Source organism: Anas platyrhynchos, chromosome 2 (assembly GCF_047663525.1).
Source record: "Anas platyrhynchos isolate ZD024472 breed Pekin duck chromosome 2, IASCAAS_PekinDuck_T2T, whole genome shotgun sequence".
Lineage (NCBI taxonomy): Eukaryota > Metazoa > Chordata > Aves > Anseriformes > Anatidae > Anas > Anas platyrhynchos.
In genome coordinates this window covers 159716825-159734596 of record NC_092588.1, presented here as the reverse complement: position 1 = coordinate 159734596, position 17772 = coordinate 159716825, and the positions used below count along the sequence as shown (strand labels likewise).

The following is a 17772-nucleotide window of genomic DNA, read 5'->3' as shown; positions in this document are numbered from 1 at the left end:
CGGTTGCTCCTTGGCTCCTGTCCATGCGCAGGACCGGTTTCTGCCCGTTTCTTAAGACAGGCTCCCACTCTTACGAAGAGAGTGACCTCGGCAAGGGGCCCGAGGCTTCTTGCTTTAGTTATTTTGCACAAGGCAGCATAGTCGGCAGAGACAGCAGGGAGCATCGTAGTTGCATGCTGCCAGCGCTCTCTCTCTACCCGGTCAGATTCTCCTAACTCCCTCTCTCGCCAGCCCCAGCTGCAAGCCCAAGAAAACCTTCCGAACCACGCTGCCCCCGCCGCGCCCCGGCCGCTTCCCCGGTGCAAAGGGGCGGCAGGCGCTGGCGGGGGGGCAGAGAGCCGTTCCGGCCCGCGGAAGGGGCAGCGAGGCGGGAAGCGAGCGCACGCGCTGGGCCGCGCCGTGCCCTCCGCCGAGCCGGGAAGCCTGCGGCGGCCGGGCGGCAGCTGCTCCTCGGGGGCCGCTGCCCCGTCCCGTCCCGCGCCGCGCGTCCTCCCATCCCGCCGCCCCCCAGCGGCCAGCTCTGTCTTTGCACTCGCACAGCAACCTCCCGAGGGAGGTGCACCGTTCCCGGAGGTACTGCAATACCGGGACGATGCGCGGAGCGGAGGGAGCAAGCTCCGGATCCAACTCCCGAGCCCAAAAATCCGTTTAATATAAAGTCCTCTCATCGAGGACGTATCAGATATTAAACTGATAAGAACAGATACTACACTTGATCTTAGCCAAAAGGCCGAGAAGCGATGCCCACCGGCCCCGCCCCGCGCCGCCCGCTCCCGCGCCCACCACCCCGACCTCACGGCCACTGCTCCACCGCCCGCCCCCGCCCTCCCGGGCCTCAACCCGCCGCCCTCGCCCGCCCTCGCCCGCGCTCCGCTCGCAGCCGCGACCCCCAAGCGCCCCGCCGCCGCGGCGCCGGGGCCTCCCAGCGGCCCGTTCGGGCCCCCAAGCGCCCGATTGGCTGGGCCCCGACACGAATTTGCATGCCCCGCCCATCTCCGCGGAGCCGCGCCGCTAGCTGCCGCCTCATTGGCCGGGGCCCCAGGCCGCCCGCCCCGGCGGCCCCGAGCAGCGCCGCGGGAGCTGCGCGCGGCCGGCCGGGGAGCTCTGGCCGGGAGTCACGGCGCTGCCTCCGGCGGGGGTCCTCCGCCCTGCCGTTCAGCGCCTGCGGACGCCTCCGGAGCGAGGCACGGGGCCGCGGGGCGGAGCGGAGCCGCCGCACGAGGAGGGGCCGCGAGCTCTGGGCGGAGAGGAGACGCTGTGTGTGCTCCGGGAGCTGGGAGGAGGCGCGACCGGGACAGCGACCCGAGCTGCCCACAAAGGGCCGTCCGGAGCGCACGCCGTCACGCGGAGCACCGGCCGGGAAGGACGGCCGGGGGGCGGCTGCTGCTCAGGAAGCGGCTGGGCCATCGGACACGCGTGTGGGGAGCAACTGCAGCGTGCGGCAGGAGCTCGGTGCCTGCGTGCGCGTGGTTGTCACTACTTTCTCTTAATTTTCTGTCCTGTTGAACTGTCTTTATCTCAGCCGGCACGCGTTCCCCACCCCCCCCCCGATTCTCCCCCCTTTCCCGGAGGGGTGAGATTGAGGCGGCGAGGAAACGGCTGCGTGGCGCTGAGCTGTGCCGAAGCTCAGCAGCTGCAGGGGCTCCCCCTGCCCCGGCGTCGCGGCCAGGCCCTGTCGCCTTCCCCTCCTTCCCCTGGAAACGTGGCTTTCCACCCGGAACACCGTCCTGGGCTTTGAAAGGCAAGTCTTGGGAGGGGAGGAAAAAAAGAAAAAAAAAACAAAACCTCAATAACTTGCTCAGACAGGGTCTTCTGCAAAGCTGTTTTATTCTCGATCGCAGCGGCGGGGGTCCTGCAAGCGGGAGCAACCCCCAAAAGCATATCGTAACCTTGTATTATAACCCTCTTAACCGAGGCTTGATTCCTCCCGTTTCCTCCCTGGCTGAGCGCAACAGGTTCACGAGCTACTCAGCACTTGTCGCTGTACCGCACAGATCCAGTTTTACTTGACCAACCGTTAATTTCTCCTTCCGCCCCATCTTCTCTTGTGACCACAGGGCCCACGATCTTTTGCTTCTAGTGATTTTGCACTGCTTGCCCTGCTTCTCTTACCCGTCCTCCTTATTTTGGGACAGTGGGACCTTCCCCTTACCTGCTTAACGTACTCTCCACTGCTGGGCTGCTGTCGTGCCTGCACAAGCACTTCTGGATACGCGAGCTTAGTGGAATTTTCCACTGCAAAAACACGTTCTACTGCAAAAACGCGACATTTTCTCACAGTCCCACGTCAACACGGCACATCAGAAATAATTGCATCAGACAGTGGGATTCATTTCCACAATGACCTCATAAACACCTGGACCAAAGAGCATGGCATTGAACGGGTATACCACATCCCTTCTCCTGCACCAGTGTCCAGGGAAAATAAATAAACAAACAAACACCAACAGACTGACAAAGAGTACGCTAAAAGCAATGGGTGCTGAGCCATTCAGCCGTTGGGATGCTGTACTGGGTCTGGCTGGGATGGAGATAACTTTCCCTGCGGCAGCCCACACGGTGCTGTGCTCTGCACTTGTAGCTAGAACGGCACTGGTATCACACCAGAGTTGTGTCTGCTGCTGAGCAATACTGGCACAGGGTCAGGATTCCCTCAACCCCCCTGTCCCCCGCCCAGAGCCAGCAGGCCTGGGGGTGGGCGAGAGGGGAGGAAGGAACATCAGCAGAGCAGCTGACGTAAAGCAACCAAAGGGATATTCCATACCGTATGGCGTCACACTCGGCAATAAAAGTGGAAGAAGAGGGGAGGGGTGGGCTCTCGTGGGGAGAACATCTGTCCTCCCGAACAACGGCTATGTGCGTTGAGGCCCTGCTTCAAGGACGTGGTCAAGCATCGCTCACTGGGGGGAAGTAGAGAGTAATTTCTTTCCTCTGCACTTCCACACAGCCTTTACTTTTGTTTTCCTTTTTTTTTTTTTCCTCCCCCTTTCCCTTTAGGGAAATTATTTAATAACAATTTTCCCTTAATATTTTTTTTCCTTTAATTAAATTATCCTTATCTCAACCCACGAGTTGTTCCTTTCCTTTTCTTCTTCCCCTCCTCTTCTGAGGAAGGGGAGTGAGAGAGCAGTTGCGGTGGAGATCATCAACTGCCTAGAAAGGTAAAGCCACCACAGATCACAGAATCACAGAATTGTAGGGCTTGGAAGGGACCTCGAAATATCGTCGGGTCCAACCCCCCTGCCAAAGCAGGTTCCTTAGAGCAGGCTGCCCAGGTAGGATGCACATGTAGCAACAGCCACCTGGTTAGTCTGCCCAGTCGAGCTAGCCCTGCCCAATGGAAACTCCTACACACGGAGAAAGGGATAAAGTCCTTGCAGGGCATATTTAAAAAAAAAAAAAAAAAAAAAAAAAAGCCATACTGGTGAAGACGGTCTGACTTATGCCTGCCTCAGGCAAAGGCAAAGGCAAAGCCGTCCATGGGGCTGCTTTTGCTCAAGTGGGTGCACTTGGCAGCTGATGCAGAAGTATGGGGCAGTCTGAAAACCCTCAAGGGCATCTGGGGTGAGAACAGGCAGTCCTTTGGGTTGTACAATTGCTGTAGTTGCTGTATAATGCTGTATGTCGTCTGCCTGAGTTGCCATGTGTCGACTCAAGGGCGTTACAGGAAGAGTCGCTCAGATTCATGAAGAATGACAGCACGCGCACAGACGTGCGGGGCTTTCCTCGCATACGGGGCTCACCGTGCCTGCGCGCGCCCACCCGCCCACCCCAACTTTCGGTGAGTCCTCCCCCAGCCAGCCTCAGCACACAGGCAGCCCTGCTGCCCAGGACTGCCACGATCCCAGGAACTCCCGCTTGCACGCACCTTCTTCCTTGCCACGGTCCCAGCAACGCTCAGTAGCCTCACCGTGCTCCAAGGTTTCTCTAAAGACCTTTCCGGACCCAGCTTGGCTGCCCCAAGCAGCAGAGGGGCTGCAAGGCAGGCAAACTGCAACTACAGCCCCCTCATCGCCTTCCTCCTCCACCAGCCCCACAGCTGCCACCCTCACCCAGGTGCAGCCCTTTTATGAGGAGGGGCTGCCCAGATCACCACCCTCATTAGCCGCACCTGGGGCTCCAGTGACTGGGGGTCCAGTGACAGGTTTTTACTCTCTTTTCCTAATCTTCTTCCCAAATGTCCCAGTTCTCTGGGATTCAACTCTTCTGTCCACGTACAAACGTTACTATTTCAGATTATTGATGAGCCCCGTTCCAATCAGAAATCCACAGGTCTTCGGGAAGACACCTGAAGCACTCAGCCCTCCGTCTTCTAGACAAACAAAACCACCTTTTCCACAAAATTTACATTTCATCAGGGCCGAATTTCAAGCCGAGTGCCATTTTTTCTCATGCACTTTGTTAGTAAGCTCGCACAAAACAAGGAATCACTCCTACGTATCCATCAATATGGGGGCTTGAAAAGGTATTGAGGCCTAAATAAATTCGCTCTCCCCCTTCTTACCAAATTCCCAAGGGCTCAAGGCCAAACCACCACAGAAGCGACTCTCTCCGTTCTGCCACTTTGATAATCATAGAATCATAGAATATCCTGAGTTGGAAGGGACCCTTAAGGATCATCAAGTCCAACTCTTGACACCGCACAGGTCTACCCAAAAGTTCAGACCATGTGACTAAGTGCACAGTCCAATCTCTTCTTAAATTCAGACAGGCTCGGTGCAGTGACCACTTCCCTGGGGAGCCTGTTCCAGTGTGCAACCAGCCTCTCTGTGAAGAACCCCCTCCTGATGTCAAGCCTAAATTTCCCCTGCCTCAGCTTAACCCCGTTCCCGCGGGTCCTGTCACTGGTGTTAATGGAGAAAAGGTCTCCTGCCTCTCGACACCCCCTTACGAGGAAGTTGTAGACTGCGATGAGGTCTCCCCTCAGCCTCCTCTTCTCCAGGCTGAACAGGCCCAGTGCCCTCAGCCGTTCCTCGTACGTCTTCCCCTCCAGGCCTTTCACCATCTTCGTAGCCCTCCTCTGGACACTCTCCAACAGTTTCATGTCCTTTTTATACTGTGGTGCCCAGAACTGCACACAGTACTCGAGGTGAGGCCTCACCAGCGCAGAGTAGAGCGGGACAATCACCTCCCTTGACCTACTAGCGATGCCGTGCTTGATGCACCCCAGGACACGGTTGGCCCTCCTGGCTGCCAGGGCACACTGCTGGCTCATATTCAACTTGCTGTCTACCACGACCCCCAGATCCCTCTCTTCTAGGCTGCTCTCCAGCGTCTCATCGCCCAGTCTGTACGTGCAGCCAGGGTTGCCCCGTCCCAGGTGCAGGACCTGGCACTTGCTCTTATTGAACTTCATGCGGTTGGTGATCGCCCAGCTCTCCAACCTATCCAGATCCCTCTGCAAGGCCTTTCCACCCTCATTCGAGTCCACAACTCCTCCAAGTTTGGTGTCATCAGCAAACTTGCTCAAAATACCTTCTATTCCTACATCCAGATCGTTTATAAAAATATTGAAAAGTACCGGCCCTAAAATGGAGCCTTGAGGGACCCCACTGGTGACCGCCCGCCAGCCTGACGCAGCCCCATTCACCATAACCCTTTGGGCCCTGCCCGTTAGCCAATTGCTCACCTATCGTATGATGTTTTTATTTAGCTGTATGGTGGACATTTTGTCCAGTAGGATCCTATGGGAAACCATGTCAAAAGCCTTGCTGAAGTCCAAAAAAATCACATCAGCTGGTTTCCCTTGGTCCACCATACGGGTGATCTTATCATAAAAGGAAATCAGGTTAGTTAGGCAGGACCTACCCTTCACAAACCCATGCTGGCTGGGACCAATGACTGCTTTGTCCCCCAGGTGTGCCTCAATAAGTTTGAGAACCATCTTCTCCATGATTTTACCAGGCACTGACGTGAGACTGACAGGCCTGTAATTGCTAGGGTCTTCTTTCTGACCCTTCTTGAAAATCGGCACAACATTTGCCAGCTTCCAGTCTACCGGGACCTCTCCAGATTCCCAGGATCGTTGAAAAATAATTGAGAGAGGTTCCGCGATGACGTCCGCCAGCTCTTTCAGCACCCGGGGATGAATCCCATCCGGACCCATGGACTTGTAGGGATCCAGGTGGAGTAGCAAATCCCGCACACGTTCAGGGTCGGTTGGGAGTTTGTCATCCCCACCGTCCCGGTCCTCCAGCTCAGGGCACCCTGGGTCCCGAAGCCCATCATCGGCATTGAAGACAGAGGCAAAGAAGGCGTTAAGCGTCTCTGCTTTGCCTATGTCATTGTCTGTGAGGAGACCTTCCCTATCAAGGAGCGGCCCTATGTATTCTTTAGTTCTCCTTTTTCCATTCACATATCTAAAAAAAAACTTTTTATTTTCTCTCACAGACACAGCCAGCTTCAACTCTAGGTGTGCTTTAGCCACACGAATTTTCTCCCTACAAACACGAACAGCATCCCTGTATTCTTTCCATGTCACCTGGCCCTCCTTCCAGTAGCGAAACACTCTAAGTTTCCGCCTAATCTCCATCAGAATGTTCCTGGTCAGCCACGCCGGCCTCCTGCCCCGCCTGCCCGACTTGCGAGATTTAGGAATTGCCTGATCTTGTGCTTCTAGGAGGCATCGCTTAAAGAATGACCAGCACTGGTGGACATCGAGGCCTTCAAGAGCAGTTTCCCAGGGGACCTTGCTGACTAGTTCCCTGAGCAGCCTGAAGTCCGCTTTCCCCATATCTAGGGATGAGGTTTTGGTGGCACTTTTCCTTCTGTCACCGTAAATTTTGAACTCAACCACTTCATGGTCGCTATGACCGAGGCGGCCACCAATTACCACATCTCCCACCAGACCCTCTCTGTTTTCTAGCAACAGGTCTAGGAGGGCACCTTTCCTAGTTGGCTCCGTTAGCACCTGCACCAAGAAGTAATCATCTAGGTGCTTCATGAACCTCCTGGACTTGCTCGTGTCAGCCGTGTGGCACTCCCAGTTAACGTCTGGCAGGTTGAAGTCCCCCATAAGGACAAGGGGAGTTAATCTCGAGGCCTCTCTTAGTTCTGTAAAGAATAATTTATCGGCGCTATCGTCCTGGCCAGGCGGTCTGTAATAGACTCCCACAACGACATCCCCTTTATTCGTTCGTCCCTTGATCCTTACCCAGAGGCTCTCAACTTTGCCATCGCCGACCTGAAGTTCCACACAGTCCAGCCCCTGCTTTACATACATCGCCACCCCACCACCTCGCCTACCCTGCCTGTCCCTCCTGAAGAGCCTGTAACCATCTATCGCAACACCCCAGTCACAGGACTCATCCCACCAGGTTTCGCTTATGCCCATGATGTCGTAGTTGCGGGACTGGGCCAGTACTTCTAGCTCATCCATTTTATTCCTCATACTGCGTGCGTTCGTGTAGAATCGGTCAGCCCCTCTCCCCCGATACCTGGGAAACCGACCAAACACCACAGCAAATATATCCAAACTTCTACACTGTCACTTAGATGACGCCGCCACCTTCCTCCTTGTCACACTCCAAACATTTAAGAACAAAAATGGGATTACGAGATGCACCGCCAGGAGCATATATTGGGCACCACCAGTCAGCACTTGGATCAAACAGCACTTCCTTTTGGTCTGTTGTGCGCTTCGTTCGTCCCCGGCCACTCCCCTCACGGAGGATACGGGACCGCGGATCGGAACGCCGCACTCGCTTCGCGGCGATGCTGCGTCTCGCTCACCCAGCACAATCACGCCGTCACGCAAAGAGGCCCCCTGCACTCCTCGCTCATACCACAAGAAAATATCACTTAAAACAACAATCATACGTGTTCGTAAGTCGCTTCACAACAGCACTTTGTCTCAAACACACACACGCCAATGCTTTCAACGTGACATACCCAGACACCTACAAATAAGACACGCAATGATTACCACTCCAGTTAACATCCCCCCAGCAGCTGCTGCTATTACCCGGGTAACCTTGTCACAATTTCGAGAGGCCCGCTCACCCTTCTCCTGCTTCTTATGCGGTCATTAGCAGGTCTGTCCTGGCTCCCAAAACTGGGACGCAGCGGTAACCTCGCATTTGCTCTGTCTACTCCCAAGATCTCTAGCGGCCGCTCGATCGGCCAGCGACCACCCCCCTCGACATCTCTATCGGTCAGCCTGTAGCGTACCCTCCTCCCATATGGGGACTCTGCTGCACGCCAGACGTCTCTGCGTGACTTACCAGCCGCCCCAGCCACCCGTACGACTTACGGGCCCTTCCCGTACTGTAAAGCTTACTGTTTGTCCGCGGCCTCAGGAGGTCTTTGTCTGCTCCCGCGGTGAGCGGCTCAGAGCGGAGGCTCCCCCGAGTAAAATGCTCGGGGTGCACCTAGGGGCGTCCGCTCCGCAGCCCATCCCGCAGCCGAGCGAGCGGAACGCCTCTCCCGGCCGGCTCGCCAAACTGACTTGCGGCAAACAGAGTCCACAATCAGTAAGGCTGCAAAAGTAGGTCTGTTTATTCAGCGCTGGGCAGCACGGGGGGGTAGTCCCGCCAAAGTCGTGTGCACCGGACGCGGCAATTTGCCGCGGTTCTACGCAGCAAAGAGTTTCATTTGCACGAAGTTTCACAGCGCGCCTACACGTATTCACAGCCTGTCCCCGCCTCACGTTAAAAGCAGTTCGAGAAGTCATTTCCACAAGCACCCCCCCCACCCGCGCTCGCGCAGTGTCTCCCGGTGGCGGTCATCGGGGGTCATGGGGATGAAGGTTGGTGGCCCTTCCTCGTCCCCGCTAGTTGGCCTCTTGTCTTTGCGCAGAGTCGGTTGCTCCTTGGCTCCTGTCCATGCGCAGGACCGGTTTCTGCCCGTTTCTTAAGACAGGCTCCCACTCTTACGAAGAGAGTGACCTCGGCAAGGGGCCCGAGGCTTCTTGCTTTAGTTATTTTGCACAAGGCAGCATAGTCGGCAGAGACAGCAGGGAGCATCGTAGTTGCATGCTGCCAGCGCTCTCTCTCTACCCGGTCAGATTCTCCTAACTCCCTCTCTCGCCAGCCCCAGCTGCAAGCCCAAGAAAACCTTCCGAACCACGCTGCCCCCGCCGCGCCCCGGCCGCTTCCCCGGTGCAAAGGGGCGGCAGGCGCTGGCGGGGGGGCAGAGAGCCGTTCCGGCCCGCGGAAGGGGCAGCGAGGCGGGAAGCGAGCGCACGCGCTGGGCCGCGCCGTGCCCTCCGCCGAGCCGGGAAGCCTGCGGCGGCCGGGCGGCAGCTGCTCCTCGGGGGCCGCTGCCCCGTCCCGTCCCGCGCCGCGCGTCCTCCCATCCCGCCGCCCCCCAGCGGCCAGCTCTGTCTTTGCACTCGCACAGCAACCTCCCGAGGGAGGTGCACCGTTCCCGGAGGTACTGCAATACCGGGACGATGCGCGGAGCGGAGGGAGCAAGCTCCGGATCCAACTCCCGAGCCCAAAAATCCGTTTAATATAAAGTCCTCTCATCGAGGACGTATCAGATATTAAACTGATAAGAACAGATACTACACTTGATCTTAGCCAAAAGGCCGAGAAGCGATGCCCACCGGCCCCGCCCCGCGCCGCCCGCTCCCGCGCCCACCACCCCGACCTCACGGCCACTGCTCCACCGCCCGCCCCCGCCCTCCCGGGCCTCAACCCGCCGCCCTCGCCCGCCCTCGCCCGCGCTCCGCTCGCAGCCGCGACCCCCAAGCGCCCCGCCGCCGCGGCGCCGGGGCCTCCCAGCGGCCCGTTCGGGCCCCCAAGCGCCCGATTGGCTGGGCCCCGACACGAATTTGCATGCCCCGCCCATCTCCGCGGAGCCGCGCCGCTAGCTGCCGCCTCATTGGCCGGGGCCCCAGGCCGCCCGCCCCGGCGGCCCCGAGCAGCGCCGCGGGAGCTGCGCGCGGCCGGCCGGGGAGCTCTGGCCGGGAGTCACGGCGCTGCCTCCGGCGGGGGTCCTCCGCCCTGCCGTTCAGCGCCTGCGGACGCCTCCGGAGCGAGGCACGGGGCCGCGGGGCGGAGCGGAGCCGCCGCACGAGGAGGGGCCGCGAGCTCTGGGCGGAGAGGAGACGCTGTGTGTGCTCCGGGAGCTGGGAGGAGGCGCGACCGGGACAGCGACCCGAGCTGCCCACAAAGGGCCGTCCGGAGCGCACGCCGTCACGCGGAGCACCGGCCGGGAAGGACGGCCGGGGGGCGGCTGCTGCTCAGGAAGCGGCTGGGCCATCGGACACGCGTGTGGGGAGCAACTGCAGCGTGCGGCAGGAGCTCGGTGCCTGCGTGCGCGTGGTTGTCACTACTTTCTCTTAATTTTCTGTCCTGTTGAACTGTCTTTATCTCAGCCGGCACGCGTTCCCCACCCCCCCCCCGATTCTCCCCCCTTTCCCGGAGGGGTGAGATTGAGGCGGCGAGGAAACGGCTGCGTGGCGCTGAGCTGTGCCGAAGCTCAGCAGCTGCAGGGGCTCCCCCTGCCCCGGCGTCGCGGCCAGGCCCTGTCGCCTTCCCCTCCTTCCCCTGGAAACGTGGCTTTCCACCCGGAACACCGTCCTGGGCTTTGAAAGGCAAGTCTTGGGAGGGGAGGAAAAAAAGAAAAAAAAAACAAAACCTCAATAACTTGCTCAGACAGGGTCTTCTGCAAAGCTGTTTTATTCTCGATCGCAGCGGCGGGGGTCCTGCAAGCGGGAGCAACCCGCAAAAGCATATCATAACCTTATACCAGTCTACAACTTCCTCGTACCAGTCTACAACTTCCTCGTAAGGGGGTGTCGAGAGGCAGGAGACCTTTTCTCCATTAACACCAGCGACAGGACCCGCGGGAACGGAGTTAAGCTGAGGCAGGGTAAGTTTAGACTTGACATCAGGAGGGGGTTCTTCACAGAGAGAGTGGTTGCACACTGCAACAGGCTCCCCAGGGAAGTGGTCACTGCACCGAGCCTGACTGAATTTAAGAAGAGATTGGACTGTGCGCTTAGTCACATGGTCTGAACTTTTGGGTAGACCTGTGCGGTGTCAAGAGTTGGACTTGATGATCCTTAAGAGTCCCTTCCAACTCAGGATATTCTATGATTCTATGATTCTATATTATAACCCTCTTAACCGAGGCTTGATTCCTCCCGTTTCCTCCCTGGCTGAGTGCAACAGGTTCACGAGCTACTCAACACTTGTCGCTGTACCGCACAGATCCAGTTTTATTTGACCAACCGTTAATTTCTCCTTCCGCCCCATCTTCTCTTGTGACCACAGGGCCCACGATCTTTTGCTTCTAGTGATTTTGCACTGCTTGCCCTGCTTCTCTTACCCGTCCTCCTTATTTTGGGACAGTGGGACCTTCCCCTTACCTGCTTAACGTACTCTCCACTGCTGGGCTGCTGTCGTGCCTGCACAAGCACTTCTGGATACGCGAGCTTAGTGGAATTTTCCACTGCAAAAACACGTTCTACTGCAAAAACGCGACATTTTCTCGCAGTACCATGTCAACACGGCACACCACAAATAATGGAATCAGACAGTGGGATTCATTTCCACAATGACCTCATAAACACCTGGACCAAAGAGCATGGCATTGAATGGGTATACCACATCCCTTCTCCTGCACCAGTGTCCAGGGAAAATAAATAAATAAATAAATAAACAAACAGCAACAGACTGACAAAGAGTACGCTAAAAGCAATGGGTGCTGAGCCATTCAACCGTTGGGATGCTGTTGTCGACGGAAGGAAGACACAGACGCTCAATATGAGTGATCAGTGAACTTCGATTTATTGGATAGCTCAGCCGTTTTTTATATGATTCAATATAATTAGCTCATACATATTGCAAAAGCTAAGCTCACTATTGGTTAGTGCAACTTTCCCTATCTTATCAGCTAGCTCCTCATTCCCTCAACCGTTATCCCGTCTTAGGCACTTTCCCATCCACACACTGACACAATGCCTTTGTCCCTTGATTGGCTTCCCGCCATCTGCCAGACTCATATGAGCTGCGTTCGATACTTTTTTAGCTCGCGACCTCCAAGTTGCTCAACATTCACATGACCTACTTCACTTAACCATTCCTCCACAATTCCCCCGTTTTTATTTTGGGCTACAAACACCTTCTCTGTGAGTTGCTCAAGCTTCTTAGGTAAGCAGCTAAAAATTACCCGTGCAGCAATTAGAATCAATATAATTATGAGCAAAAGGCGAAGTCCCTCTTTGATTAGGTTAAAAACCCATCCTCCCATATTCCCAAAGATAGATTTAAGCCAATCATCAAACTAATTATTCTGTATTGTGATTTTTTGTGTATGATCCTTTAGCCATTTCAATTGGTCATGAATCGACTGACCATGATCGGAGAGATTAAAGCAACACATTCCTTCTACATCTTCACGCCCATGTCCTTGAGCTAGTAGCAAGAAATCAATTGCGGCTCTATTTTGTAACACAGCATGTCTTAGACTCTCCATATCTTGTGACATTTCAGAAAGAATTTGTGTTGTTACATTTGATTGTTTAACAGCCCAACAAGCAAGCTTAGTAATGCTAGTCAAAGCGTGTGCAGTTCCCACAGTAGGCACCAAAGAAGCAAAGAATCTTTCTGCTGGACCCCACAATTCTACATTATCGTTACAGTCAGAACCCAAAGTTTTTAATTCTCGTTTAATTCTTCTGCTCCTTGTCGAGTTCTGCCACGAGTGCAAATCTGGAGCGAAAAGTGTAAGTTGTCCTAGGTAACACGGTCCTCCAAAAGCGTTGGCAGGTACAATGGATTTGTGAATTGACTCATTATCACAGAATCACAGAATCTCTGGGTTGGAAGAGACCTCAAGATCATCGAGTCCAACCTCTGACCTAACACTAACAGTCCCCACTAAACCATATCCCTGAGCTCTACATCTAAACGTCTTTTGAAGACTTCCAGGGATGGTGACTCCACCACCTCCCTGGGCAGCCCGTTCCAGTGCCTAACAACCCTTTCAGTAAAGAAGTTCTTCCTAACATCTAACCTAAAACTCCCCTGGCGTAACTTTAGCCCATTCCCCCTCGTCCTGTCACCAGGCACGTGGGAGAACAGGCCAACCCGCACCTCACTACAGCCTCCTTTAAGGTATCTGTAGAGAGCGATAAGGTCGCCCCTGAGCCTCCTCTTCTCTAGGCTGAACAAGCCCAGCTCCTTCAGCCGCTCCTCATAGGACTTGTTCTCCAGGCCCCTCACCAGCTTCGTCGCCCTTCTTTGGACCCGCTCAAGCACCTCGATGTCCTTCTTGTAGCGAGGGGCCCAAAACTGAACACAGTACTCGAGGTGCGGCCTCACCAGAGCCGAGTACAGGGGGACGATCACCTCCCTAGCCCTGCTGGTCACACTGTTTCTGATACAAGCCAGGATGCCGTTGGCCTTCTTGGCCACCTGAGCACACTGCTGGCTCATATTCAGCCGACTGTCCACCATCACTCCCAGGTCCTTCTCTGCCTGGCAGCTCTCCAACCACTCGTCTCCCATTATGATCAAAATGTTTTAAACAGTACATTCCCTTAAATTTCTCCAAGTGGCTACTTCAAACAATGACTCCGTACTTGTGAAACATGATTTTCCTTGACCGATCGCAACTAGTCCTGCTATTTGCTTTCAATCAACTCCCCATTTTCCTAAAAAGCAATGTAATAAATCTAGGGCTACTTCGTCCTTCATTTTCCTATGATTTTTTTTTTTTTTTTTTTTTTTTTTGCTGGCACAGATTTCCTATGATTTCAGCCTGCATTATGGCAATAAGCGCACTCTTACTAACACAGTACACAGCACACTCGCACACACACAGCACAATTGCACACCCAGAGGCCTCTGGCACATCTCAATCTCAATCATACCACAATCTCATTCACAAGAATATAATTTAGAATGATAAGCAAACAAATAAGTATTGTCTTTCTTTGTGTCCTTCGTGAAGTGACTTGCAACATACACAAATACTTCCAACACAAAATACCTGGACATTTAAGAATAACACATACAATTATTAACACTCCAGTTAGTATCCCTTTTGCATTGCAAGGTAAACCTTTTATAAAAAGAATGCCAGAGAGAAGCAGCGCAGCCACTGCTGCCTCCATGGTTCCGTCAGACAGGCTGCAGGGTCCTGATGTCCGCCCCTCTGCTCTGTGCTGACTCGCCACACGCTGAGGGTCAGCTGCCGTTGTCCACTGACGCCTCTGGTCTCCCGTAGCAACTCGATCTCGGATGCCCCGCATCGCACCGTGATTACTTCAATTTCCCGCGTCTCTCCGCGATTCCTTTTTCCGCATCTCTCTGCGATTCCATTTTGCAGTCTATATCCTGCGTGCTCCGCTTTTCTGAAAAGCATTTGAGCAAATCATACGCCGCTTGTCTCTCCATACCTTTATTTACGTCGGTACTGTTGCAGCCTTTGCAAAGACCTCGGCGGCGCTTTTCCGGCGGGACCCTATATAGGCTCATCCCGGGTGCGGGGACTCCCTTCCACCTTCCGAGCTGCAGACCTCGGCGACGCGTGACCGGCGGGATCCTCTCCCGGGTGCGGGGACTCCACGTCCCTTTCACCTTCCCGGCGCGGGTGCGGGGATTCTTGTCCCTTCCACCTCCTGGGCTGCGTTGCAGGACCGGCTTCCCTTATTCCGTCCAACCGTGGCTCGCAGGTTCAGACCCAGCTGGTCCCTGTTTGGGCACCATTTGTTGTTGACGGAAGGAAGACACAGACGCTCAATATGAGTGATCAGTGAACTTCAATTTATTGGATAGCTCAGCCGTTTTTTATATGATTCAATATAATTAGCTCATACATATTGCAAAAGCTAAGCTCACTATTGGTTAGTGCAACTTTCCCTATCTTATCAGCTAGCTCCTCATTCCCTCAACCGTTATCCTGTCTTAGGCGCTTTCCCATCCACACACTGACACAATGCCTTTGTCCCTTGATTGGCTTCCCGCCATCTGCCAGACTCATATGAGCTGCGTTCGATACTTTTTTAGCTCGCGACCTCCAAGCTGCTCAACATCCACATGACCTACTTCACTTAACCATTCCTCCACAGGATGCTCTACTGGGTCTGGCTGGGATGGAGATAACTTTCCCTGCGGCAGCCCACACGGTGCTGTGCTCTGCACTTGTAGCTAGAACGGCACTGGTATCACACCAGAGCTGTGTCTGCTGCTGAGCAATACTGGCACAGGGTCAGGATTCCCTCAACCCCCCTCTCCCCCGCCCAGAGCCAGCAGGCCTGGGGGTGGGCGAGAGGGGAGGAAGGAACATCAGCAGAGCAGCTGACGTAAAGCAACCAAAGGGATATTCCAAACCGTATGGCGTCACACTCGGCAATAAAAGTGGAAGAAGAGGGGAGGGGTGGGCTCTCGTGGGGAGAACATCTGTCCTCCCGAACAACGGCTATGCGCATTGAGGCCCTGCTTCAAGGACGTGGTCAAGCATCGCTCACTGGGGGGAAGTAGAGAGTAATTTCTTTCCTCTGCACTTCCACACAGCCTTTACTTTTGTTTTCCTTTTTTTTTTTTCCTCCCCCTTTCCCTTTAGGGAAATTATTTAATAACAATTTTCCCTTAATGTTTTTTTTTCCCTTTAATTAAATTATCCTTATCTCAACCCACGAGTTGTTCCTTTCCTTTTCTTCTTCCCCTCCTCTTCTGAGGAAGGGGAGTGAGAGAGCAGTTGCGGTGGAGTTCATCAACTGCCTAGAAAGGTAAAGCCACCACAGATCACAGAATCACAGAATTGTAGGGTTTGGAAGGGACCTCGAAATATTGTCGGGTCCAACCCCCCTGCCAAAGCAGGTTCCTTAGAGCAGGCTGCCCAGGTAGGATGCACATGTAGCAACAGCCACCTGGTTAGTCTGCCAATCGAACTAGCCCTGCCCAATGGAAACTCCTACACACGGAGAAAGGGATAAAGCCCTTGCAGGGCATATTAAAAAAAATAAAATAATAAAATAAAAAAAAAGCCATACTGGTGAAGACGGTCTGACTTATGCCTGCCTCAGGCTAAGGCAAAGGCAAAGCCATCCATGGGGCTGCTTTTGCTCAAGGACGTGGGTGCACTCGGCAGCTGATGCAGAAGTATGGGGCAGTCTGAAAACCCTCAAGGGCATCTGGGGTGAGAACAGGCAGTCCTTTGGGTTGTACAATTGCTGTAGTTGCTGTATAATGCTGTATGTTGTCTGCAGTTGCCGTGTGTCGACTCAGGGGCGTTACAGGAAGAGTCGCTCAGATTCATGAAGAATGACAGCACGCGCACAGACGTGCGGGGCTTTCCTCGCATACGGGGCTCACCGTGCCTGCGCGCGCCCACCCGCCCACCCCAACTTTCGGCGAGTCCTCCCCCAGCCAGCCTCAGCACACAGGCAGCTGCCCAGGACTGCCACGATCCCAGGAACTCCCGCTTGCACGCACCTTCTTCCTTGCCACGGTCCCAGCAACGCTCAGTAGCCTCACCGTGCTCCAAGGTTTCTCTAAAGACCTTTCCGGACCCAGCTTGGCTGCCCCAAGCAGCAGAGGGGCTGCAAGGCAGACAAACTGCAACTACAGCCCCCTCATCGCCTTCCTCCTCCACCAGCCCCACAGCTGCCACCCTCACCCAGGTGCAGCCCTTTTATGAGGAGGGGCTGCCCAGATCACCACCCTCATTAGCCGCACCTGGGGCTCCAGTGACAGGTTTTTACTCTCTTTTCCTAATCTTCTTCCCAAATGTCCCAGTTCTCTGGGATTCAACTCTTCTGTCCACGTACAAACGTTACTATTTCAGATTATTGATGAGCCCCGTTCCAATCAGAAATCCACAGGACTTCGGGAAGACACCTGAAGCACTCAGCCCTCCGTCTTCTAGACAAACAAAACCACCTTTTCCACAAAATTTACATTTCAGCAGGGCCGAATTTCAAGCCGAGTGCCAATTTTTCTCATGCACTTTGTTAGTAAGCTCGCACAAAACAAGGAATCACTCCTACGTATCCATCAATATGGGGGCTTGAAAAGGTATTGAGGCCTAAATAAATTCGCTCTCCCCCTTCTTACCAAATTCCCAAGGGCTCAAGGCCAAACCACCACAGAAGCGACTCTCTCCGTTCTGCCACTTTGATAATCGGTCAGCCCCTCTCCCCTGGTACCTGGGAAACCGACCAAACACCACAGCAAATATATCCAAACTTCTAAGCTGTCACTTAGATGACGCCGCCACCTTCCTCCTTGTCACACTCCAAACATTTAAGAACAAAAATGGAATTACGAGATGCACCGCCAGGCGCATGTATTGGGCACCACCAGTCAACACCACTTGGATCAAACAGCACTTCCTTTCGGTCTGTCGTGCGCTTCGTTCGTCCCCGGCCGCTCCCCTCCCGGAGGATACGGGACCGCGGATCGGAACGCCGCACTCGCTTCGCGGTGATGCCGCGTCTCGCTCACCCAGCACAATCACGCCGTCACGCAAAGAGGCCCCCTGCACTCCTCGCTCATACCACAAGAAAATATCACTTAAAACAACGACCAAACACGTTCGTAAGTCACTTCACAACAACACTTTGTCTCAAACACACACACGCCAATGCTTTCAACGTGACATACCCAGACATCTACAAATAAGACACGCAATGATTACCGCTCCAGTTAACGTCCCCCCAGCAGCTGCTGCTATTACCTGGGTAGCCTAGTCACAATTTCGAGAGGCCCGCTCACCCTTCTCCTGCTTCTTATGCGGTCATTAGCAGGTCCGTCCTGGCTCCCAAAACTGGGACGCAGCGGTAACCCCGCATTTGCTCCATCTACTACCAAGATC

The 17772-nt window shown here is 54.8% G+C and overlaps 2 non-coding genes across 2 annotated transcripts; both read right to left on the bottom strand.

The window, feature by feature from the left end:
• Positions 1 to 551: 551 nt before the first annotated feature.
• On the bottom strand, positions 552 to 742 carry LOC119716266 (U2 spliceosomal RNA). Its single transcript, XR_005264035.1, has one exon. It is a non-coding gene; the product is annotated as a U2 spliceosomal RNA (small nuclear RNA).
• Positions 743 to 9350: 8608 nt separating this feature from the next.
• Positions 9351 to 9541, bottom strand: LOC119716261 (U2 spliceosomal RNA). Its single transcript, XR_005264030.1, has one exon. It is a non-coding gene; the product is annotated as a U2 spliceosomal RNA (small nuclear RNA).
• Positions 9542 to 17772: the final 8231 nt, after the last annotated feature.